This window comes from Mchenga conophoros, linkage group LG2, assembly GCF_057382185.1.
Source record: "Mchenga conophoros isolate Kocher_MC1m ecotype Shallow Benthic linkage group LG2, M_conophoros_male_GT1.1, whole genome shotgun sequence".
Classification (NCBI taxonomy): domain Eukaryota; kingdom Metazoa; phylum Chordata; class Actinopteri; order Cichliformes; family Cichlidae; genus Mchenga; species Mchenga conophoros.
Genome location: NC_140527.1, coordinates 13,151,469 through 13,176,922, shown reverse-complemented (window position 1 = coordinate 13,176,922; position 25,454 = coordinate 13,151,469). Strand labels below are relative to the sequence as shown.

The following is a 25,454-nucleotide window of genomic DNA, read 5'->3' as shown; positions in this document are numbered from 1 at the left end:
TAATGTCCTTTTCTCTGCCACTGTCACCAGAGTGTCCAGCTTCATGCCGACCACAGAGCTAGCCCTCCTGATCAGTTTCTCCAGCTAAGGCTCCAGTTAAGGCTGCAGCTCAAAGAATACTAATATATCCTGTAACGTTACACATATCACTGCTTTTCATAGTGATATTTATATTAGAAATACTGAGTATAGACATGCATTGAATAATACTGTCAGACTTCAAGAAATAAGTTGCTGCATTTCTGAGAAAGTGAAAACAGTTTCTGTGAACCTGTAAATTTGTCTTTTATCTTTTAAAGAGCTACTGGCCTTTTCTGACGTTCCTCAAACGCCTCACTGTTATGTGTGTTTCAGTTTCATTGTGAGAATGACAGCCGAGCACATGATGTTCTCCGTGAGAAACCTCAATTTGAAGGTAATGGGTGCAGATTTGAATGCTTTGCTCGTTGACAACAGCAGTGGTTCGGTTACTTACACTAGTAACTTATGTTCAAGTTACTTATAATCAAATAACTTATGCTCAAGTAACGGAGTCAGAACTTCTGTTTATTCGACACATCAGCTACGGGCTGGAATTCGTCCAAAAATGACTTCACGTGTCCTCTCCCGATGGCTTTTTCTTTCATCAAAGAAATTTGTGTAGAATAATTGATGAGGACTTGGGAAAAGAGAACCGCTGTTAATAATACGATGACGTGTCTATCTGCCATGTTTAAACTTCCTGAAGAAGTTTAAACATGGCAAGAAGCTCATCTTAGATTCTTCACCCATGCACGGCGGGCGGACTGACCCTCGAGTAACAGATCGAGGAAATAAGCTGAGGGCACCATCAGAAGCACGCATCAAAAACAGGCACACACTCAGCCTGTTTGTATCATTATTGGTCATGTTTACTTTCACTGTTTGACGTTTCCTGATGCTTTTGCTTGATGATGTTGTCGAGTATAGGCTATGGATTATAAGTATTGTAACGTTCACAAGAACCAGACGGTTGGATCTCAGTCTGTCCGTTTATTCGGCAACACAGGAAAACGGGCCGTTAACTCCGGGGAGAGTGCCCTCGTACAACACTTCACTTCAGCCCCGCAGTCACACAACAACAACAAGAACGCCCCTCCCCTCCCTGCACACATTAACTCCCTATTTCCTGCAGCACAACCAAACATTTATCTTAAAGAAATAACAACAGCGTGCAGAGATAACCAACATGTCACTGTAAAATAACATTTAACCATTGTTACAGTATGTTCGTACTTCTTTCTACTTCATTTCGGACATGATGTGTTTATTAATTTATTTAGAGCACATATGTATACGCAGCTATCGGTGTATATGTGTTTATTTTATATCTCCGTCCGGTTATCACCATCGTCATCATCACCATGAACTATATTCTTATGGACTCGCATTAAATGATCACGTCGTTTTGTGTGTCAGTGTCCCGCTCTGTGCTTTGTTGTAACCTTTGGCTGGTGTATAGTGAGTTTGTGAGAGTGACCGAGGCTTCAGCATGCTGTTAAACTCGGGTTTAAACTGCGCTTCAGAGGATGAAACTTTCTGTTGTTTGTACATTTTGCCCCCCCCGCAGCAAGCATGGTTGAAATAGTGACTTTAGCTCTTTTAGCTCTGTGGTAAAAACTGGCATGGCAGAAAAAACTGTGCCATGGATAGACAGGTATTGTTTCCATGGAGATTAGTAGTCCAGTCATACTTTCCCTGACCAATAATAATAATATTAATAATAATAATAATAATGATAACAATCTGTTTCATTTAAATTTAACTGTAGTTACTGAATACTTTAAAACTGTACACTCAAAAAATTAAAAAGGTGGAGAAAATGTTAAGATAATTTTCATTTTCAATATCAAAATTCCAGTTACTAGTATTTTATGGCATCTTCATTAAACTGGGTTCACCTTCATCTGAACTGAACTGGTTTCAGCCGTGAGCTGTGTAACTGTGTTGTATTAACTAAAATAGATAAGATCCGATCAGGGAAATGCAGCGGGACTTTCTCCAGGCTGTAGTTTAAGGGACATTCATGTTGAAATGACCTGTGGTGTGATTTCTTGCAGACTGATTCTGATCCAGGGATGCTCCACCTTCCTGCATAGTTTCTTTTTCATTAACCTTTTTGGGGATTTCACAGCAGTTAAGTTGGAGCCTGTAATTATTGTCTTGTCTTAGCAGAAATCATTAAAACAGCCATGCTGTCTAGCCCCATCACTTGCTTATAATGTGTTCAGGTGACAGTTACCTATGAATCCATTAAATTTCTGTCATCACCAACATTTCACACTGCTTCATCTTAATCCTCAGTCTTGTCTCAAAGCTTATATGAATATGATTCATTTCCAGTGTTATTGTAGTTGAACGTGTGATTGTTAGTCCTCCTGACACATCATGACAGTCGGGATGCCATTGCCTCACCTGCATATGTTTCCAAAGACCATCACTGATCCACCACCGAGGTGGTTGTGCTTGTTTGTACAGAGACATTCACACCTGAGGCCTGCGGCAGGTAATTTTGTAGTGCTGGCAGTGCTCCTTGCATAAAGGAGTAGATAAAGCTGATGGGTTAAGAACCTTCTACAGCTCTGCTATAGTAACTGCGCGTGTTCTGGAACACTGCACTGATAGCAACATTTATCCCCCGCAGTCCCACTACTGCACAAGTATTTCACAATTTTTTTCATGTATAAAGGGCAAATACAAGAGCAAATATTCAAAAGCCAAGTAGAGATATAATATTTACTAATAAGTGTTTCTGAGAAGCACAAGTCATTTCTCATTATAATATCTGATTCTTTGAACACAGCTCAGACAGTCTAACCTGTCAAACTGGTCACAGTGATGTAACGAAGGTGTGGAGAAACATGCAAGCATGTAGAGAGGAAGAAGTGTTGCTTCGCTTCATCCTATAAAGGTTTAACATACAGCGCAAGACAGCTGTTGTATACAGAAGTGCTCGGGACACCAGAGAGCTGCACACTGATAGATTTTGTGTCTGAAAGTCCAGTGAGTAGATCACTGATCGGTTGCAATGGTATTAGCCTACTGTTAAACATTAGCAGTTTGATTATGTTCTCAGGAAAACAACTGAGGGTGAATGTGTTATTGTTGCGGGTGTAACATAATATTTGAATCACTCAAGAAAGCGTTTAATAATAAAAGATCTGAATCACATTATCAGCTCCATTGACAGACGTTTCATTATGTTATGTAACAGATCTGTTCAAGACACATGAAGTTATTTGAGAGTTTATTTGAGTGAAAACTTTCACCTGCATGTTCTCAGTGCTGAGGTCAATAAGCTGCTGCAGTGCTTGATAGCTTTAATCGAGTAAGAGGTATAATGTGACTCTCCCCCCAGCTTGATGTTTGTGTGAAGGTCTAGGCTTGGGTATGACTTGGATCTCTAACTATCCACGACCCTTCGATTGATTGATTGAATCTTTATTTTGAACATGTTGAAAAAGTAAAACAAAATAGAATTAAAAGAGACAAATGAACAAAGCAAAACAAAAGGAAAACGAGCAACCACAACTCCAAATAACGTTCATGTTCAAAAAGGAGCAGGAAGAAGCATAAGCTTATTTAATCCCACCCCTTTTCCACTATCTAGTATCAATAGACTACAGAAATACCTCCTTGCAAATACATTATATGTTATGTGTAATTTTTTTTTTATATATATATATACATATATGCTTCTATCTATCCATACATACTTATATACACATACGCACATATGCACATTTTCAATAACCCCATTAACACCTCAAGGATACACAACCTACAAATATATATATATATATATATATATATATATATATATATATATATATACCCATACCAACATACCCGTGCACCCGCACACACATGAAAATATTAGACAAGAACACCCTATCAAATCTCTACCTTTTCCCTGTACCCTGTAAAAACCATATCCTTAAACCACTTTTTAAACTGTGCCATGCTTGGACATTGCTTCATATCTTTACTTAGTCTGTTCCACAGCTTCACTCCACACACAGAGATGCAAAAACTTTTTAATGTTGTACGGATACGAGGATGTTTTAAATTTAATTCCCCCCTCAAATTGTATCCCCGTTCCCTTTTAGAAAACATTTTTAGAATATTGTCAGGAAGCAGGTTATTTATTGCTTTATATATAATTTGTGCAGTGAGAAAATGAACCAGATCTGTGAATTTTAGAATTTTTGATTTTAAGAATAGTGGATTTGTATGATCTCTGTAACCAGTTTTATGGATTATCCTTATGGCCCTTTTTTGTAATATAAAGATTGATGATAGCGAACATTTGTAAGTATTGCCCCAAACCTCTGCACAGTAGTGCAAATACAGTGCAGTCAGGGAACAATAGAGAATGTGGAGTGATTTGTGGTCCAGAATGTGTTTTACTTTACTCAAGATTGAGACACTTCTTGAAATTTTGTTATGTATATGATTTATATGAGACTTCCAGTTTAATTTATCATCTATAATCACACCAAGAAACTTATGTTCAAGTACTCTTTCAATTTCCACACCATCTAAATGAATCTGCACTTGTGCATTTCTAAGGGAATTCCCAAATAAGATAATTTTAGTTTTACTTCGATTTAGCGATAGTTTGTTCCTGTTAAACCATTTTTTAATTTTGCACATTTCTGAAGTAATTGTATCCAGCAGCTCCTTTAGATTCCCCCCAGAACAAAAAATATTTGTGTCATCTGCAAATAATACTAATTTTAATATATCAGATGCCTTACAAATATCATTTATATAAATAATAAATAATTTTGGACCCAGTACAGAGCCTTGTGGAACACCACAAGCAATGTCCAAGCATGATGAGGAATGGACACCCAGCTTCACAAATTGTTTCCTGTCACTTAAATAATTTTTCACCCATTGCAGTACAACCCCCCTGATCCCGTACCGTTCCAGTTTATTAATTAATATGTCATGATTGATAGTGTCGAATGCTTTCTTGAGATCCAGAAATACTCCAGCTGCATACTGTTTCTGATCTATAGCATTTGTAATCTCCTCAATTGATTCGATTAATGCCAGAGATGTTGATCTTTTTGATCTGAATCCATACTGACTGTCAGAGAGTAATTTATATTTATCTAAGAATTTGTCTAATCGTTTATTAAACAGGTTTTCTAGGATTTTGGAGAATTGCGGTAGTAAAGAAACAGGCCTGTAATTTGTGAAGTGGCGTCTATCCCCGGTTTTATACAGCGGCACAACTTTAGCTATTTTCATTTCGTTTGGCACTTTTCCCGTCTGAAATGATAAGTTGCAAATATATGTTAGAGGTCCTACAATTCCTTCAATGACCTTCTTGACGATTTTCATGTCAATATCATTACAATCAGTAGATGTTTTATATTTACACATACAGTGGGGCAAAAAAGTATTTAGTCAGCCACCGATTGTGCAAGTTCCCCCACTTAAAATGATGACAGAGGTCAGTAATTTGCACCAGAGGTACACTTCAACTGTGAGAGACAGAATGTGAAAAAAAAATCCATGAATTCACATGGTAGGATTTGTAAAGAATTTATTCGTAAATCAGGGTGGAAAATAAGTATTTGGTCACCTCAAACAAGGAAAATCTCTGGCTCTCACAGACCTGTAACGTCTTCTGTAAGACGCTTTTCTGTCCCCCACTCGTTACCTGTATGAATGGCACCTGTTTGAACTCATCATCTGTATAAAAGACACCTGTCCACAGCCCCAAACAGTCAGACTCCAAACTCCGCCATGGCCAAGACCAAAGAGCTTTCGAAGGACACCAGGAAAAGTATTGTAGACCTGCACCAGACTACTTTGTAACATAACCTTTGTTGGCAATAACAGAGGTCAAACGTTTACTATAGGTCTTTACCAGGTTTGCACACACAGTAGCTGGTATTTTGGCCCATTCCTCCATGCAGATCTTCTCGAGAGCAGTGATGTTTTGGGGCTGTCGCCGAGCAACACGGACTTTCAACTCCCGCCACAGATTTTCTATGGGGTTGAGGTCTGGAGACTGGCTAGGCCACTCCAGGACTTTCAAATGCTTCTTACGGAGCCACTCCTTTGTTGCCCGGGCGGTGTGTTTTGGATCATTGTCATGTTGGAAGACCCAGCCTCGTTTCATCTTCAAAGTTCTCACTGATGGAAGGAGGTTTTGGCTCAAAATCTCACGATACATGGCCCCATTCATTCTGTCCTTAACATGGATCAGTCGTCCTGTCCCCTTGGCAGAAAAACAGCCCCATAGCATGATGTTTCCACCCCCTTGCTTCACAGTAGGTATGGTGTTCTTGGGATGCAACTCAGTATTCTTCTTCCTCCAAACACGGCGAGTTGAGTTTATACCAAAAAGTTCTACTTTGGTTTCATCTGACCACATGACATTCTCCCAATCCTCTGCTGTATCATCCATGTGCTCTCTGGCAAACTTCAGACGGGCCTGGACATGCACTGGCTTCAGCAGCGGAACACGTCTGGCACTGCGGGATTTGATTCCCTGCCATTGTAGTTTGTTACTGATGGTGACCTTTGTTACTTTGGTCCCAGCTCTTTGCAGGTCAATCTCCCAGGTCCCCCCGTGTGGTTCTGGGATCTTTGCTCACCGTTCTCATGATCATTTTGACCCCACTGGATGAGATCTTGCGTGGAGCCCCAGATCGAGGGAGATTATCAGTGGTCTTGTATGTCTTCCATTTTCTGATGATTGCTCCCACAGTTGATTTTTTCACACCAAGCTGCTTGCCTATTGTAGATTCACTCTTCCCAGTCTGGTGCAGGTCTACAATACTTTTCCTGGTGTCCTTTGAAAGCTCTTTGGTCTTGGCCATGGCGGAGTTTGGAGTCTGACTGTTTGAGGCTGTGGACAGGTGTCTTTTAAACAGATGATGAGTTCAAACAGGTGCCATTCATACAGGTAACGAGTGGGGGACAGAAAAGCGTCTTACAGAAGACGTTACAGGTCTGTGAGAGCCAGAGATTTTCCTTGTTTGAGGTGACCAAATACTTATTTTCCACCCTGATTTACGAATAAATTCTTTACAAATCCTACCATGTGAATTCATGGATTTTTTTTTCACATTCTGTCTCTCACAGTTGAAGTGTACCTCTGGTGCAAATTACTGACCTCTGTCATCATTTTAAGTGGGGGAACTTGCACAATCGGTGGCTGACTAAATACTTTTTTGCCCCACTGTATGTACAATGTCAATTATTTCTTTTTCCTCCACTGATGTGAGGAACATTGAGTTAGGGTTCCTATCAATCAGGTTTTCACTACAGTCTACTGATGGACTCAGGAATTTGTTCTGCCAGTTTTGGTCCAATATTTACAAAATAATGATTAAAGCTGTTGACCTTATCAGCAGTGTTTTCCATAATATTGCCATTGTCGATAAAGTATTGAGGATAACTTTGTTGTCCAGAATTATTTTTAATGATACCGTTTAAAACATCCCATATTCCCTTCATATTATGTTTATTGTTGTTCAATATTTTACTATAATACTCCTTTCTACATACACGTATAATATTGGTCAACTTATTTTTGTATTTTTTATATTTATTTATATTTATTTATCTTCTCTGTATCAGAGCTCAGCACCTGATTATCATTCACAATCCCTGCTCTGTGTGTCCTTTGTATTGAAGCCTGAGCAGCAGCAGCAGCAGCAGCACATGCCACACTCTAATGGACCTGCTGGACCTGAAACTGGAAATAAACTAAATTCTGTGTCCATGAAAACTGACCAGCCAATGGAGTCTTATTTTAAAAAAATTGCTGATGGAAGGTAAATTTGGAGAGGAATTTTAGACACAATACTTTTTTTTATTTTAAAAAAATTAATATTTACAGAAAGTCATTTATTAACATTTATCATTGCTTTTTCATTTCAGGATTGATCACAGACTACAATCTTCTGGATCTTCACCCAGCTGTGTCTCCTTCAACAGCAACAAGTCAAAAAGCATGATTTATAAGTTTAAAAAGCAAGATCCTGATGAGCTGAAGTAAGCTGTCAGTAAAATGTCTCTGATGTGTCTTTGAATTGTTGTGTAATGGTTCTTACATCTGGTGACAGGGCAGGAGAGCTTTGCTAATGTACACAACTAACACACACATAGACACACACACTGATATTAGGAATCCATATTTCCTGCTGTCAGAAAGCTTCAAGCACAGTGTACGTTTTAGTTAAAGATACAAACTTTTTTTAAATCTAATTTGTCTCTCATGAGCCTCCTTGATCTATACTTCTTCCCTCACAGTTTAAAACTCAAACTTTTTGGAGTCATAATGTCTCAGGGAGATGATGATATAAGGATATTGTCATAATCTTTCCACCAATTGAACTGGTTTGGTCATCATTTGCTATTTCTCCCTGCTTACAATACAAGGATAGACAAACTGTGTAGAACCAGGAGCAGTTATTGCACCCATAGAGGAGGATAACAAATTAACATGTGTTAAAATCATTAGGCATTTCTAGTGGTTCAAGGATTAGGTGGGACAGCATAATGTCAAGCTTGGCCCGGATTCATTGATTTGATGCTATGCAGATCTTTGCAGGTAGACATCTACATGTTGTAGGAGCAGCGTAAATTTTAAAAAAATATATATCAGTTGTAATGCTTGTCCTTTTGTTTCCCTGCTGCACAGAAAACATGATTAACTGTAGCAATTATGTTTTGTAGTGAAGTTCTTAAACAGTTCAGTGTGCTTCTTTGAAAGCTGCTATAGCACCTTGTTTTCACCCTGAAAGGGGCATGGACGTTCTGATTTTAGGGCGACTCTAATAAGTTATAGTGCTAATAAGTTATAGTGCTAAATAATGTTGGCAGGCACATCTTTGTAGAATCTGGACTCTATAGATGTGGGACCTGGAAAAGTAAACCCTTATCAGAACAAGGAAAAAGGTTTACTTTTTTTAAGCATTTATTCCTATTTATGCTATTTAATGAGAGATAATATAAGCTAATTATTTTATGGTTCATCCACAGGATTGAGGACTGGGAGAACTCAGAGGATCAAAGTCATCAGTATGACGTGGACTCCAAATTTATGGTTTGTCCATGTTAAAACTAATATTTTAAATATGGTCAGTTCACAGACATACCCATGCTATATTTTGCAAACCTGTGGTTTGCCAGTCTGGCCACCATAGATCTGATGTGTGGCTTCATTAGTCTAATTGTATTCTTCATTTACGTTCTATTACAGCAACTGGAGGACAATATTATCCCTTTTGGGAAAAATGAACTGAAAAACCTGCAGAAGAGTGTGAGTCCAGATAACTCAGAAGGCAATGAGTGTGAGGATGACAGATTTTTGGGGTGTGACGACAAACAGCAGAAAGACTCATTTCTAAGGAGCACGCTGCACTTCCTAAGAAAAATGAACCAGGGGAAGCTGGCTGACTGTCTACAGAGCAGTAAGACAATCTTCCAAAGATTTACCCCACTGAATGAAGACTAAATGGCTGATCGACTGATAGATTCAAATACTCATGCTTTAGGAGAATGCATAATTGGTGGTAGGTTTGATGTACCTTTGTACTTCTAAAAATCCTGCTTTGTGTGTGTTCTTTCAGAATGCCATGCTGCAGTTTGTCAGCATAAATTTAAATACAGTCTGAAGATGAAATTTCAGTGTGTGCTTGAGGGCATTGCTAAAGCAAGAAACCCTACCCATCTGAATCAGATCTACGCTGAACTCTACATTACAGATGGGGATACTACAGAGGTCAATAATGAACATGAAATCAGACAGCTTGAAACATCATCCAGGAAAGTAGACAGGCAAGAAACAACAATCAAACGAGAAGACATTTTTAAAGGTTTACCTGGAAAAAAGGAAGAGATCAGAACAGTGCTCACAAAGGGAGTGGCCGGCATTGGGAAAACAGTCTTAACTCAGAAGTTCACTCTGGACTGGACTGAAAACATAAGCAACCAGGACATCCAGTTCACATTTCCATTTACTTTCAGAGAGCTGAATGTACTGAAAGAGAAAAAGTTCAGCTTGGTGGAACTTGTTCATCACTTCTTTACTGACATAAAAAAAGCAGGAATCTGCAGCTTTGATGAGTTTCGGGTCATGTTCATCTTTGATGGTCTGGACGAGTGTCGATTTTCTCTGGACTTTCACAACACTGAGATCCTGACTGATGCTACACAATTTGCCTCAGTGGATGTGTTGCTAATAAACCTCATCAGGGGTAATCTGCTTCCCTATGCTCACCTCTGGATAACCACACGGCCTGCAGCAGCCAATCAGATTCCTCCTGAGTTTGTTGACATGGTGACAGAAGTCAGAGGGTTCACCGATGAACAAAAAGAGGAGTACTTCAGGAAGAGATTCAAAAATGAAGACCAGGCCACAAGCATTGTTTCCCACATCAAGTCATCACGGAGCCTCCACATCATGTGCCATATCCCAGTTTTCTGTTGGATCACTGCTACAGTTCTGGACGATGTACGGAAGACTAGAGAGGGAGCAGAGCTACCAAAGACTCTGACTGGTGGTTCAGTCTAAAGTAAGGAAGATCAAGTATCATGGTGATGCTGAAACAGATCCACACTGGAATTCAGAGAGCAAGAAGATGATTGAATCTCTGGGAAAACTGGCTTTTGACCAGTTACAAAAAGGAAACCTGATCTTTTATGAATCAGACCTGACGGAGTGTGGCATCGATATCAGAGCAGCCTCGGTGTACTCAGGAGTGTTCACACAGATCTTTAAAGAGGAGAGCGGACTGTACCAGGACAAGGTGTTTTGCTTCGTCCATCTGAGTGTTCAGGAGTTTCTGGCTGCTCTTCATGTCCATCTGACCTTCATCAACTCTGGTATTAATGTGCTGGAAGATCAGCTAAAAATGCCTTTATGGTCTAAACTGTTTAAAGAAAGAAATTATTTAAAATATCTCCACCAGAGTGCTATTGACAAGGCCTTGGAAAGTCCGAATGGACACCTGGACTTGTTTCTCCGATTCCTCCTGGGTCTTTCAACTCAGACCAATCAGGGTCTCCTTCAAGGCTTACTGACAGACACAAAAAGACATTTTGAGAGCAATCAGGAAACAATCCAGCACATTAAGAAGAAAATTGGTGAGAATCTGTCTGCTGAGAAAAGCATCAATCTCTTCCACTGTCTCAATGAACTGAACAATCGTTCTCTTGTGGAGGAGATCCAACAGTCTCTGAGATCAGGAAGTCTCTCTATAGATAAACTGTCTCCAGCTCAGTGGTCAGCTCTGGTCTTCATCTTACTGTCATCAGAAAATGATCTGGATGTGTTTAACCTGAAGAAATACTCTGCTTCAGAGGAGGCTCTTCTAAGGCTGTTGCCTGTGGTCAAAGCCTCAAGAAAAGCCGTGTAAGTACACAGGTACACATGTATTGAAAACAAAGTGTATAGATATTTGAAATTAGTGAATAGTCTTCTCTGTGAAACAGAAAATAAGGCTAAATAAATGTCTTTCCTATGTTGTTTTACCTAGATTGACTTTCTGCACCCTTGCAAAGAGAAGTTTTGAGGCCTTGTCTTCAGTTTTTACTTCTGAGTCTTCTAGACTGAGAGAACTGGACCTGAGTAACAACAACCCCCAGGATTCAGGATTGAAGATATTATCTGCTGGACTTGGGAGTCCACAGTGTATGCTAGACAATCTCAGGTCAGATGGATATAGTTCTGCCTTACCTAAAAGAAAGAAAATCCCATTTTGCAGTTGATTGTGGAATTTTTAGTAGTGAGGAAATTTTGCATCTGGATTGGACAAATGTTTGTCGTACCAGTCTACATGCTTAGATGCTTAATTTTATACACCTGTGGCTATGGAAATGATTGAAACACTTGAATTGAATGATTTAGATGTTTGACTGAAAAGTTCTACCGCCCAACACCCATTTCACCTGACCTCTTTGGCACTTCCTGTGGGTGGTGGGCTTACAGGACAGGAAGCCCATATTGCTTTTTTGGGCTGCACCCGGCCAGGCCCCATGGGCTAAGGCCCGACCACCAAACACTCTCCCTCCAGCTCCTTCCTTTTTAGTCTGTGGGACTTTGGAGGCTGCTGATAGGTACTGGTAGTCCAAGCAGAATGTGGAATAGGCGGTAGCTGAAGCAAAAACTTGGAGCTTGGTCTGATCTTTTGGCAGTAAGTCGAACTTATTCTCAGTGGGTGTCTGACTCAGCCCTTTGTCACTGAATACATTCATAATTTTTATGGACAGAATTTCTAGTTGTAGCCAAGTGACAGAAGGCTTCCACTTTGGTGGCCTCAGAATCTCATCTCTGCTTTTAGAAGAGGATGTTGCCTTGTTGTTGTTGGCCTCAGGTGGTGGTCTCGAGCTCTCACTGGTGTGATTTGCAGCAGAGTGTGATTTGCAATCCGGTCCTCAGCCAAAAAAGGGTGGAGTGCTCACTCCAGGTCAGAGATGAGTTTCTGCCCCAAAGCAGAGGAGTTTAAGTATTTCAGGGTCTTAAACTCCTCTGCTTGCGATCCTTGAGGAGAGAGGGGACTGAAGGGAGAGGGGAGTGAGAGATTGACCGAGGTATCAAGCAGTCAGAGAGTGATGGGGATGCTGTACCAGTTTGTCATGTAAAGAGAGAGCTGATCACAACAGCAGAGCTGTCAATTTAACGGTTTATCCCTATACTCACCTTTCACCACAAGCTCTGTTTATTGACAGAAAGAATGATATCACAGATACAAGCAGCAGAAATTAGCTTCATGTAAAGGTGGCTGGCGTCTTCCTTAGTGATAGGGTGAGGAGTTCAGTCAAGAGGGTTTCAGAGTAGAGCCACTACTCCTCCACGTTGAAAAGAGACAGTTGCGGTGCTTTGGCCATCTAATTAAGATTCTCCTGGGCACCTTCTGCATGAGGTGTTCCAGGCATGTCACACGAGAAGGAGGCCCCTGGGGAGACCAAGGACACGCTGGGGGAATACCTACCTTTTTTTTCATATATTATCTCACACGCAGTTATGGTCTCTCATTGATAATTTTATGCTTTCATGATTTTCGTGTTTTCTGTTCTTCAAACAATAGTAATGTGGAATATGTAAGAGTTAGTGCCACTTTTAGATAGATTAGACGGGTAGATAGGATTACATCTTATTCAAAAACGACTGACATGTCACTTTAACACAAATATTACTATTCATCATTTTCTTCAGGCTGAATGGCTGTTTCATAACAGAACGAAATGTTGGTTCCCTGGCCTCAGTTCTCAGCTCCCAAACTTGCAGCCTGAGAGTGCTGGACCTGAGTAACAACGACCTGCAGGATTCAGGAGTGGAACTACTGTCTTGTGGCTTGCAGGGTCCTTCCTGCACGCTAGAAACTCTCAGGTCAGATTGCAGTATAGTGCTGCTCTAGGGAAAACAGTTAGGGGAAAAGAAGTTGTTTCAATACTATCTCCAGTATCACCAATAAAGTCAATTTAGTTAACCGTTTGGAGCCGGTCGGAGCGGGCACGCTCTGTTTTGCGTAACTATTTTTAAATCCCGGTAGCTCTGCAACCACGTAAGCTAGCGCAATAATTTTTTTTGCATATGAAACCGGAGGAGTTGTACTTACATCTTATGCCATCAACTTGTCCTAGGTCACAGTTTCCTTCCACATACAGCTTTGCAAAAACTGCATAAAAAGCACTTGCAGCAACAAAAACATAATATTCCAGAAACACGCTTTGCCGATCCGATCAGCTGTTCATAACACTTCCTACGTTGGAATAGACGTCAGCGCGAACTTTTGCATGTCCGCCATTACCTGCCCAAAATCGGAAGTGACGTCATTTTTGCGGAAATGTAGTTTTTTTTTTTAACCATCAGGGCCTCAGGGCCTATACTGGTGCTTTTAAAAGTTATCTTTGACTTTATGACTTTCTGTGTCTTTTCTGGGATGCTTAGGACTCAAATTGCACTGCTGGAAATAGCTTATTTTGATGCATATGCTGCTTTTTTGCAAATTTGCAGTATAATATTTATTTTCGTTTTTCCTGCAGTATATAAAAATTGGTGTATTTCAAAAATAAAACTATGAAGACACTCAAAATAAATTTCCTGTGGTAGGAAACTATTTTGTGCAACTTTTTTGTATTTACAGTTTTGAGGGATAAGCCTCTTAAATTTCTCTAACTAGAAATATATGTTAAAAAAGCAAAAACGAATTTCAATTTTTTTGTAGTTTATTGCACTTTTTTGCAATTTATGTAATTACTATGCACCTAATGCAGACATATTATTAAAGTTTGGGCTATAATGGTTGTATTGATGTATAGCAACTTGAAATGCTCCCAAAAATGGGGCATGGGGCAATCCGCCCTAACTCGCTAACTGAGATTTGCCGCGTTAATGCGGTTATGGCGTTAAGTTCATTTTAATGAGATTAACGCTGACAGCACTAATATAGACAGTACAGTCTGACATTATACAGTCATCTGGTGTTTAGCATGACTGTGATAAAATAGTTCTATTAACCCTTTAAGACCTACCATGGAACCAAGTCCGCCAGAGCTTATATTATATTTTTACATAGTGTGGTGCCATTTTCAGCAATTATACAGCAATTATACAATTATACAGTTATACAACAATTATAGCCCAGATTTTAATAATATTTATTAAAATCTGGGCTATAATTGTTGTATTGATGTATAGCAACTTGAAATGCTCCCAAAAATGGCACCACACTATGTAAAAATATAATATAAGCTCTGTGCAGCCCCATTAACAGGACAATGCGTGCTAACTCGCTAACGAAGATTTGCCGTGTTTTGCGGTTATGGCATTATGGCACTAGTCTATATATTTCTTTACTGTCTAGTATTGACTATACCGAAGGTATTTAATTGGGCTATTTATTTTTACAAGTAAACACCCCAAAAATGTGATAAGATCTTGATAACTTGTTTCACTTAAAATGTTATTTCTCTTATTGTCTCTTTAGACTGAGTGTCTGTAACCTCTCTGAAGCAAGCTGTGCAGCCCTGTCCTCAGTTCTTAGCTTGCAATCCTCTAGTCTCAGAGAGCTGGATCTGAATAATAACAACCTGCAAGATTCAGGAGTAAAATTGCTGTTGATAGGACTGAAGAATCCACACTGTAGACTGGAAACTCTCAGGTCAGGTTTCTCTAACCTAATCAAATGGTCATCTTTAAATTTAGTATAATCTTTTTGTGTGTCATACCAGTTGCACATCTATTCTGTTTCTTCCTATGGTACCATTTTTCAGGTACCTTTGTTGATTTCAACATCTCAACAGTCTAGTCCAGTCTAAAACACACCTTGGCACATTTCTATACAGTGGCTTTTATTATTGTTTAGATATGAATCTATTTCTCTGAGAGCAACAGCTCTTTATCATTAAAATAAATTAAAATATTGTATTTATGTCAAAACGGAAAATTTATAGTGTTGGTCAGCTTGTTTTAATACTAGCCCAAAACTCATTTATGACATATAATATAGGCAGCTTTAACCTTTCCGCAGTTGCTGCACTCTTCATGCCACTTGGCAGAACAGATCCATACTGCCAAATATGAATACTTGCAGATGAAAATAGCAATGGTAATTTAACAGTAATGGTCACTGCATTACAGAAAAAAAGGGATAAAATATTTAATTTCTTTGTGTGTTCTCAGGATATCAGGCTGTTTGATTACAGAGGAAGGCTGTGCTTCTCTAGCCTCAGCCCTGACTTCTAACCCCTCTCATCTGAGGGAGCTGGACCTGAGCTACAATCACCCAGGAGACTCAGGAAAAAGGCTGCTATCTTCTGGACTTGAAGATCCCTGTTGGAGACTACAGAGTCTCAAGTATGGAAAATGTATTGCACTCAAAGATAATGACAAAGAGGAGAAAAAAGCTAAATAGGTATAGCCATAAGTAGATTAACTGGATAGTTACTGTATGAATGCTTCATTACTTTATTAGAAGAAACAAGGCAACAGATTTAGTGTGTACAAATTGTGGATCTGACCTTTATTTGTAGAGCGACATTTCATGTACTTCATGAAATAGTAAAGTGATGATAACAGTAAAAATAAATGAATGGTAACTCAAAGAAGAACAGATCAAATAGACTTTAATCCTGTGTATTCAGCTTGTTTACAAGTGTTCCATACTGATGTAAAATGCATTTGTGAAGAACACAGTTATTACTCCAACACTGGCAGTAAATAAGTGAAGTGTGTGGATGAAAGTGCATTGTGAAAAGACTGTGTTGGTCCTGACAGTCCTCCTCCTTTCAGGTTGGAGCCTGCTGGTGTCCAGTGGCTCAGACAAGGTCTGAGGAAGTGTAAGTATGTTTTAAAATGAGTCAAAATTAAAATGACCAAAACTTACTGTGGATGAAGATGATCTCCAACGTTAGTTTTCATGAAAAGGTAATAATGAGCAGATTATGTCCTTTTGTCTTCATTAGATTTCTGTGAGCTCACAGTCAACACAGATACAGTAAACAGAAACCTTAAACTGTCTGACAACAACAGGAATGTGACATATGTGAAAGAAAATCAGTCATATCCTGATCATCCAGACCGATTTGACCAGAATCATCAGCTGCTGTGCAGAGATGGTCTGACTGGCCGCTGTTACTGGGAGGTTGAGTGGAGTGGAGGTGTGCATATATCAGTGAGTTACAAGAGAATCAGCAGGAGAGGAGAAAGAAATGACAGTTGGTTTGGAGGGAATCCTCAGTCCTGGAGTCTGTTCACCGATGGTGGTTACTCTATCTGGCATGATACAAAAGGAACATCCATCTCTTCCTGTTCCTCTTCTTCCTCTGTCTCTGGCAGAGTAGCAGTGTATGTGGACTGTCCTGCTGGCATTCTGTCTTTTTACAGAGTCTCCTCTGACAAGCTGATCCACCTCCACACCTTCAACACCACGTTTGATGAACCTCTGTATCCTGGGTTTGGACTCTGGTCTTGGTCTTACTTATCACTGGCTTCCTCGGTACGTTTGTGTTCTTTGCAGAAATAATTCACTTTTGTTAAATAAACTCAGACTGTTGACTGTGTCACACTGGTCAGGATCACACACAGCTACAGACCCAGTACTACAGAGCAAATCCAGATGTACATCAAGTATATCTTTTCATTACACAGATTCACATTTGAGCTGTCTTTCAACTCACATGTGACTGAATGTTGTTCTTGTGTCCTTAAAAGCAAAGGATAAAGACAGTAAGAGTTATAACTGCTGCCACCTGGTGATTAGTCACTCAACAACAAAATGCATTTGTTTATTGTTTTCCATTTTGACGAGACAGATAGGCTTACTGAGTTTGGTTGTGAGCGTGTCCTGGAAAGAAACAGATTCCTGCTAATTATTACTTAGTAATATCAGAGTCTAAAGATTTCTTGTGTAACACTTTTAATGAACGCACTGGTACTTGTAGTATTTTTCTACACTAACTGAGCATTCAAAGTGAGTTTCACTATTAGCCACATTCACTCACAAATATTCATGCAGCGCTTTAATCTATGTTTATAAGCACTTTTTATCTGTCATGCACAAACTGACTGCTGGCTGCACTGGATACCCCCTTATACATTTATTAAAGGAGGGAATTAGCAAAACAGTTGTTGTAACCAGGCTGTAAACGTGTTTGTTATGTTGTTACCATGTTGTAAAAATGTTAATATTTTCATATTTTTTTAACAGTATACTTGTAGAGGTGTTTTCAAAAAGTACTTGTATAAAATGTAAATGAACATAGAAAGCAATCCGCAAACTATTTAAACATAATATTTATTAAAGATAAGATGAAAACACATAAAATTCTGAGGAAGTGTAACTTTTTTTTTTTATTGTGTGGAAGCATCCACACTATTGAGTTCCTTCTTGATGTTTCCGTACACTTTTCGCCGTGGATCTACTTCCACAATTTTTGTGCTATTTTCACCGTTCAAATTTTAAACTATTCTGCTATTTCTGCTAATGACGGCTATGTCTTTTGGTATTTTTCACTATTATACTTTTTAAAATATTAAGCTTTTTTTCCTTTAATTTGAAATGAATGGGAAACTTCTGCAATTCTGCTAAAATTTGCTTGTTTTTGAAACTTAACTACTTCCTCATATTTTCACATAGAGCAACCATTCAAACTTTAAAATGTTCTCAAATTATTGGGCTATTCAGGTATAAATCAGCTTTTTCAAATCTTTTACCGTTTTACTTTTATGCCTCTTAAAGTTTTCAGTTGCAAAATTGTGATTTTTCACAAAATACATGCGTCGTTGTGGTTGCTATGCTCTTGGCTTCCAGTGTGCCACTGAAGGTTTTGCAGTCTTCTCTTCATGTCCGAACAACTTCTTGCTACTTGCTCAATTTTCACTCAACTTCCACAAATTATACATCGTAGGTATTTTTGCTGGCTTTCAGGAAATGTCCCCATCATTGTTGTGGGACTTATAGAATTTTTGCAAATCTCCTCAGACCAACACAAAGTCGGAAAACTCTCCATAGAAAGTCAATGGAGAGTTTGTTCAAAATCACCGCTTGATTTCTGTAATGAGAGGCATATTCGAATCGTCATATCTCCTTAACGAAACAAAGTTAAGACATGAAGCTTGTCCCAGTATATCTTCAGACACTCCTGACGCTCACAATTCAAGAATTTCTTTCTCACCTATTACCGTTCTGAAATTAGTTAGACTTGTTTGAGGGTAGGAAATTCGTCCTTCGCTCAGATTTCTTCAGATTTCAAACTCTGGAAATGAACCACTTTTTTCTCTCGTCATAACTTTTTGTTGGATTTCCACAGAGACCTGAAAATTTCCATGACTGTTCACCAAATCCTGCTTTCTCTTACGGTGAAAGAATGATATCGATGCTCCAAATTCAATTCAATTCAATTCAATTCAATTTTATTTATATAGCGCCAAATCACAACAAAAGTCGCCTCAAGGCGCTTCATAGATACAGAGAAAAACCCAACAATCATATGACCCCCTATGAGCAAGCACTTTGGCGACAGTGGGAAGGAAAAACTCCCTTTTAACAGGAAGAAACCTCCGGCAGAACCAGGCTCAGGGAGGGGCGGCCATCTGCTGCGACCGGTTGGGGTGAGAGAAATAGATTTAGAGTTACAAAGCGTTGTTTGAGGGCAGGTCAAGGCAATTTTTGCTTCGCTCTACTCAGTTATGGTGCATTACAAGTCAAATATCTTTAATAATTCATATTTTAATGATAAATTGTTAACACTTTAAGATTCCCCCCTCTCTTCTGAACAAAACGGTGTAAGAATGACCGCTCTATCCCCTACGGTTAGGAAATTATGGTCATTTGTTTGAGGGGAGTCGTCACTATGAGAAATAGACTGCAAAAATCCTGTGTCTCTCTGTGCTGCGTGCACCTGTTTTGGTGGGAAAAAGTACACAGCCTCTCTGATTGGTGGATTCAAATTCAGCAGCTCCCAGCCTGCTTGACTGAGCTAGAAACTTGCTTCTCTCTCCGTGTGTGTGTGTGTGTGTGTCAGAGAGAGAGAGAGAGAGAGCCTTTTTATGGGATGATCTCATTGTAAGATTTAAATTCAATATATTTAGACTGGTTGACTGAATTGGATCTTGTGTGTGTGTCTCTCTGTGCATGTGTGTTTCCTTATGTGTACATATTTGTGATTGTGTGGCTGTTATATATTTTTTTGCTGATTTTTTTCATTTAACAAGTATATTTGAGGGACCCTCAACATGTTCAGCATTTTTTCAGCTGTCCATTTTGCTTTTCCAATTTTTCTGTTTAAGTTATTACTATTGCGCTAAATCATACTATTTCTGCTATTTTATAAGATTTGTGCTAAATATAGTATTTCTGATTAATTATAGTTTTTCTACCAAATCATAGTACAGTATTTCTGCTTTTTATAGGATTTGTGCTTAATATAGTATTTCTGCTAAATGTAGTATTTATGCCTAATCATAGTATTTCTATATATTTCTGCCAGGTCCCCAGGCAGCCAATCCTCTGTGAGGACTAAGGCATTCAAATTTACATATCAGGGCCTGCGCGGCTTCCCAGCCAGCCAATCATATCTTAGGGATGAGATGAGACATTCAAATTTACAAATCAGGGCCTGGACGGCTTCCCAGCCAGCCAATCATATATGTGGGCTGAGGCATTCAAATTTGCATATTGGGGCCTTCGTGGCTTCTAAGCCAACAAGTCATCGATGTCATATATCTCTAAAAATTCATATTTTAATGATAAATTTTCAACACTTGACGATTCCCCCATCTCTTCTAAACAAAACGTTGTAAGAATGACCGTTCTGGCCAATACAGTTAGGAAATTATGGTCATCTGTTTGAGGGGAATCCTCACTATGAGAAATAGACTACAAAAATCCTGTCTCTGTGCTGCGTGTGTGCACCTGTTTTGGCGGGAAAAAGTACACAGCCTCTGTGGATTCAAATTTAGCAGCTCCCAGGCTGCTTGACTGAAACCTGCTTCTCTCTCCCTGTGTGTGTGTGTGTGTGTGTGTGTGTGTGTGTGTGTGTGTGTGTGTGTGTGTGTGTGTGTGTGTGTGCATGAGAGAGAGAGAGAGACCCTCTTTAGGGCAGCATCTCATTGTTGGAAAAAAATATAATATATTCAGACGCGTTGACTGGCATAGACCCTGTGTGTGTCTCTCTCTCTGTGCATTTGTGTATACATATTTGATTTTGTGTGTATCTGTTAGCTGTTCCTTCTTGTTTTTTAAATTTATTTTTATTTCTTTATTTTTTTTTCCACAGGTGAACAACAATTAGTTTTGTGGGAACTTAACCATGTTCCGTTTTTTTTTCAGCTTGTCATCTTACTTTTCCAGTATTTTCACTTAAGTTATTACTATTCTGCTCAATCATAGTATGTGTTCTAAATCATTGTTATTATGCTATATTGTAATATTTCTGCTAAATCATACTATTTCTACTATATTATATTTTTCTTTCTAAAAATAGCATTTCTGCTATATAATTGTATTTCTGCTATCTTATAATATTTGTGCTAAACCAGAGTATTTGTGCTGAAACATAGTATTTCTGTCAAATTATAGTATTTGTGCTAAAACATAGTATTGATTTAAAATTACAATATTCATAGTTCATCACAGTGTCTCTGGTAAATATATTTCTGCTCTGTTGTACTATTTTTCTAAATCATAGTGTTTCTGTAATGTTTAAGTATTTTTGGCTAAATATATTCTTTCTGTTATCTTATACTATTTCTCCTAAATTCTTGTATTTTTGAGAAGTTATCATGTTTCTGGTAAAATACAATATTTCTGCTAAGTTCTGCTATGCTATTGTATTTCTGCCAAGTATTTTGTTTCCTCTAAGATATTGCAGTTCTGCTAAGTTATTCCATTTGCTTCTGCAAAGTTTTTACAATTTCTGCAACTTTTCAGCTTTTTCAGCTAGTTTCTGCATACAGCTTCAGCTTTAAAGCATCCACACTGCATTTTCGCAGGAAATGCAAATTTTTCTAGTTCCAGTTTGAATGGGGTGAATGTTGGCCTCTTTTGAAAGGACTCGTCACACAATTTTTCCAATTTTCTGCTGTTCATTTCTAATGAGTTCATAGCGTGAGTTGGCATGAATTGCACCATCGGTTGGTTTCCTGTTCTTAGCTAACAGGAATGGCACCCAGTGTGATCTAATGCTGCTGTAGCCCATCTGCTTCCAGGTTTGATGTGCTATTTGTTTAAAGATACTCTTCTGCATACCTTGTGTTATGATATCATGTGGTTTTATTTTGAATATGTTAAAATAATACAATAACAAAAAAGGAAAATGACAAGTTCATCATATATTATTGAGATTTCTACATCACACAGAGGATAAATACTGGGTGAGAACACCCAGTCAAAGCCATATTTGTTCCCTGTATATTGCAAAACTAGAGTCATTGCTCTAGTTTCTCACCAAGTTTGTTCCATAGCTTCACTCCCAATCCAGTATCATGGCAAAGCGTATAATAGACACGCTGGTCCACAGTGTCCATTTCCCAATGAGGCTAAGCGTGAGCTGCAAAAGTTGCAGTAAGCTGCAGTACCAGCAGAGGGAGATATTTTATTTCAATCCAACATGAAAATAATCACGGTTACACATTTAAAGAGACAACACATTTACATGTATATACACATTAGCCACATCTACAGTTTCATGCCATGATACTGGGATTTTACTGTTGTATGGACACAGATGTTTTAAACTGAACTCCCCTCAAATCAACAGTTTTAGAATATTGTCAGTGAGCACATTGTTTTTGGCTTTAAACATAATTTGTGTGGTTTGAAAATGAGCCAGATCAGTAAATTTCAGTATGTTTGATTTCAAGAACAGGCTTTTGTGTGATCTCTGTGACCAGTATTTAGAATTATCCTCATGGCCCTTTCTTGCAAAATGGTAAATGATGACAGTGAACCATTCATCATTTGAAACCTCTGAACAGTAATTCAAATTTGGTGAAATTAGTGGTCAGTAGAGAATGTGGAGTAATATGAGGTCCCAAATGTAAATTGCTTGAAATAATGAAATGCTTTTTGAAACTTTGTTATACATGTCATGATCCTGGGTCATGTTGACCCAGCATTCTTAGTTTTTGTGTGTTTTGTATTTTGTTCTTTATTTTTGCCTTGGTTCCTAGGTTGTTCTGTTAAGATGTTCCTTATTGGATTTCCCCTTGTGACTTTAACCCCTGTGTGCCCCTCTGTGTATCTGTGAGCCCTTGTCTACACTCCTTGTGTTTTATTCCATGTTTTCCCCAGCCCGTTATGTCTGTGCTCTCTCTCTCTCCTCCTGTCTGCACCTCTGTGTACTTCCTGTTTTACTTTGACAGTCTCCCATCAGTGTTTTACTCATGCCGTGTCTCGTTATGATTATCAGTGTCACCTGTGTTCCCCGTGTGCTCCTACTTCCCTCGTTAACCCTCTGTGTATTTATGTCCATGTCTCCCTCAGTTCAGTGTCGCGTTCTCCTTCATTCATGGCCGTGTGTTTCTCTGTGTACCAGTGTGTAGTTTTGCTCTCTAACAATAAAGCTGTGAATTTTGAGTTCCATCCTGCCTCTGTGAGTTTGCGATTGGGTCCTCATCTTACCTGCACACAGCCGCATTATGACAATGCATGTATTTTATATGAGATTTCTAGCTTATACCATCAATCATCACACCAAGAAGGTTTTTTTCATGGAATCTTTCAGGGTCCACACCATCTACAGTATCTGTACATTTCCAGTCTTGTGAGTTTCTTTTACAATTCCAAAAGAATTAAGATAATTGTAGTTTTACTGATACCGATTATCTGTCATTATCATTAACTGTTTATGTATTTCATAACGAAAAACCTAGTGGTGTGCTGTTTATGCAATCCCATGTGTTCTCCTGGCAGCCAAATACATTCATTATTGAGAATTAAAAAAACAGAAATCTCTTGGTAAAGTAGCTAGTTTAGTAAATTTCAGCTTCAGCCTGACTCGTGTAGTTGCTGGACTTTGCCTTTGTTGGGCAGTTTAGCTTCATATTTGTCTATGAACTCACACACCGTAACTGTGCTTGCAGACTCTGGCTCCATTGTAACATCTAATTTAATGAAAGCTTGAAAATAATATTCATGCTCATGGTGAATGTGGAAGAACCGGCATCTGCATGATGCTTTTATCTTAAATCTGGTTAATATACCATATTTTTAAAAATGAACACATACGTGTATCTGGAAAATATATGCTTTATAGATATCTAAATTATAGACGTCTATATAGCGACTAGCAAAAAGAGTAGAATACCCACACTACGATACAAAGCATGTGCTCCTAGCTCAGAATAAATAGCCTGAAGGATCCTCACAAAGGCACATTTTAAACAAGTAGATGTGATTATGCAACCTCTGTTTTTGCCGTTTAGAGTGTCCCCATTAAATATGAACATTAGCTAAAATAAACAGATAATCTCCCACTCTCTTTCTGCATCTGTGCATGCCTTGAGTTGAGTTTTTCTTAGAAGGCAGAAAAACACTAAACCTCTTCTCTGCTGTCTGTAATTTCCAGAGACCGAAAGACTTTTCTCGTTAAAGGGCTTTGAATGACAAACAGCCCACACGCACTAATCTGTCAGGGAGTCTTTTATTCAGGATTAACAAAACTGTAAAAGAGCAAATCACTGCTGGTAATTCACCCATTACAAAACACTGTGGAAGCAGCAACAGCAATGCGGAGAAGCAGGGTGGAATTACTGGAATACAGCAGGCGACTGTTTGTCTTGAACAGTGTGAATCTGTTTAAATGTAGAAAGTGCGAAGATGAGGCTGCATATGCAAGCTAAACTACCAATGTCTCTTTCATAAACAAAATGACGAAACCAAGAACATTTAGTATTAATGCTTTAGTGCAAAAGTAAAAGTTGCCTTCTATTTAAGGGCAATAGTCTGATGGTCTACAGTGAAGGTCATCTGATTTACATTTATGGGCTTTTAGCTCATTGCTGCTCACCAAGTAAACATTTTTTTGTTACGTTTTTTCTGTCTAAAGCAAAAAAAAAAGGAGAAAAAATACTTATTGGAAGCTTTTTAATCAGCCACATTTTAAGGGGTCTACAATAGTTGTGATGCCCCCCAGAGATAGTGACTGCTGACTGCTTAGCAAAATTTTCAGTTTTTCACTACTTTCCAGCACAAACTTCAGCTTCTTAACCTCTTTTCAGCACAATTTTCAGGTTCCTTATCTCTTTTTTTTGCTGTACATTCAGCAATTTTTACCTCTTTTCAGTACAATTTAGCTTCTTCTGCACAGTGCACATTTTTTCTCTCATCATATCTTTGTTTGAGACCAGAACTGCTTTGGCGCAGTGGGATGCGCAGCTGCCGTGAGATCCGGTGGCAAAGGTTCAAATCCTACATGTGACATTTACTACATATCTTCCCTCCTTGCACTCTCCCTGCTTTCTTGACACTCTTCAGTGTAGTCTTTCAAATAAAGCAGTTTTCAGCAAACAGTTCAGCTTGTACACAGTGTTTTCAGCAGATAGTTCTCCTTCTTCTGCTGTTTTCAGATTCCACTACACAGCATTCACACTGCATTTTCACTGGAAATGCAACTTTTTCTAGTTACAGTTGCTTTAATATCTAAGTCAAAGTGGACAGCTCTGTCTGGTTCCCCTCTTTGGGACATAAGATCACTGGTTCTAACACATGCCTTTAGCGAGCTGTATAGATAGACGTCTGTGAAGTTTGGCAGTCATCCAGGTCATCGTAGTTGAGGCAGCTTGGAAAAAAAAGGTCCTTTCCAAGCTCCTTAGACAGACGATAGATAGATAGATAGATAGATAGATAGGTACTTTATTGATCCCACAAGGGAAATTGTTGCAGCAGCATGATGAAGTGTCAAAATAGTGCAGTCTACAATAAACAACAAGTAAACAACACAGTTTAAATAAAAGT

General features: G+C 38.8%; 1 pseudogene across 1 annotated transcript; it reads left to right on the top strand.

The window, feature by feature from the left end:
- The first annotated feature begins 359 nt into the window (after positions 1-359).
- LOC146581750 (NACHT, LRR and PYD domains-containing protein 3-like) lies at positions 360-18,274 on the top strand (annotated as a pseudogene). Its single transcript, XR_014893862.1, has 12 exons — positions 360-415; positions 7,684-7,823; positions 7,930-8,043; positions 9,034-9,097; positions 9,254-9,464; positions 9,624-11,407; positions 11,532-11,705; positions 13,211-13,384; positions 14,985-15,158; positions 15,680-15,853; positions 16,289-16,335; positions 16,462-18,274. The product of XR_014893862.1 is annotated as an NACHT, LRR and PYD domains-containing protein 3-like (transcript).
- The last annotated feature ends 7,180 nt before the right edge of the window (positions 18,275-25,454 follow it).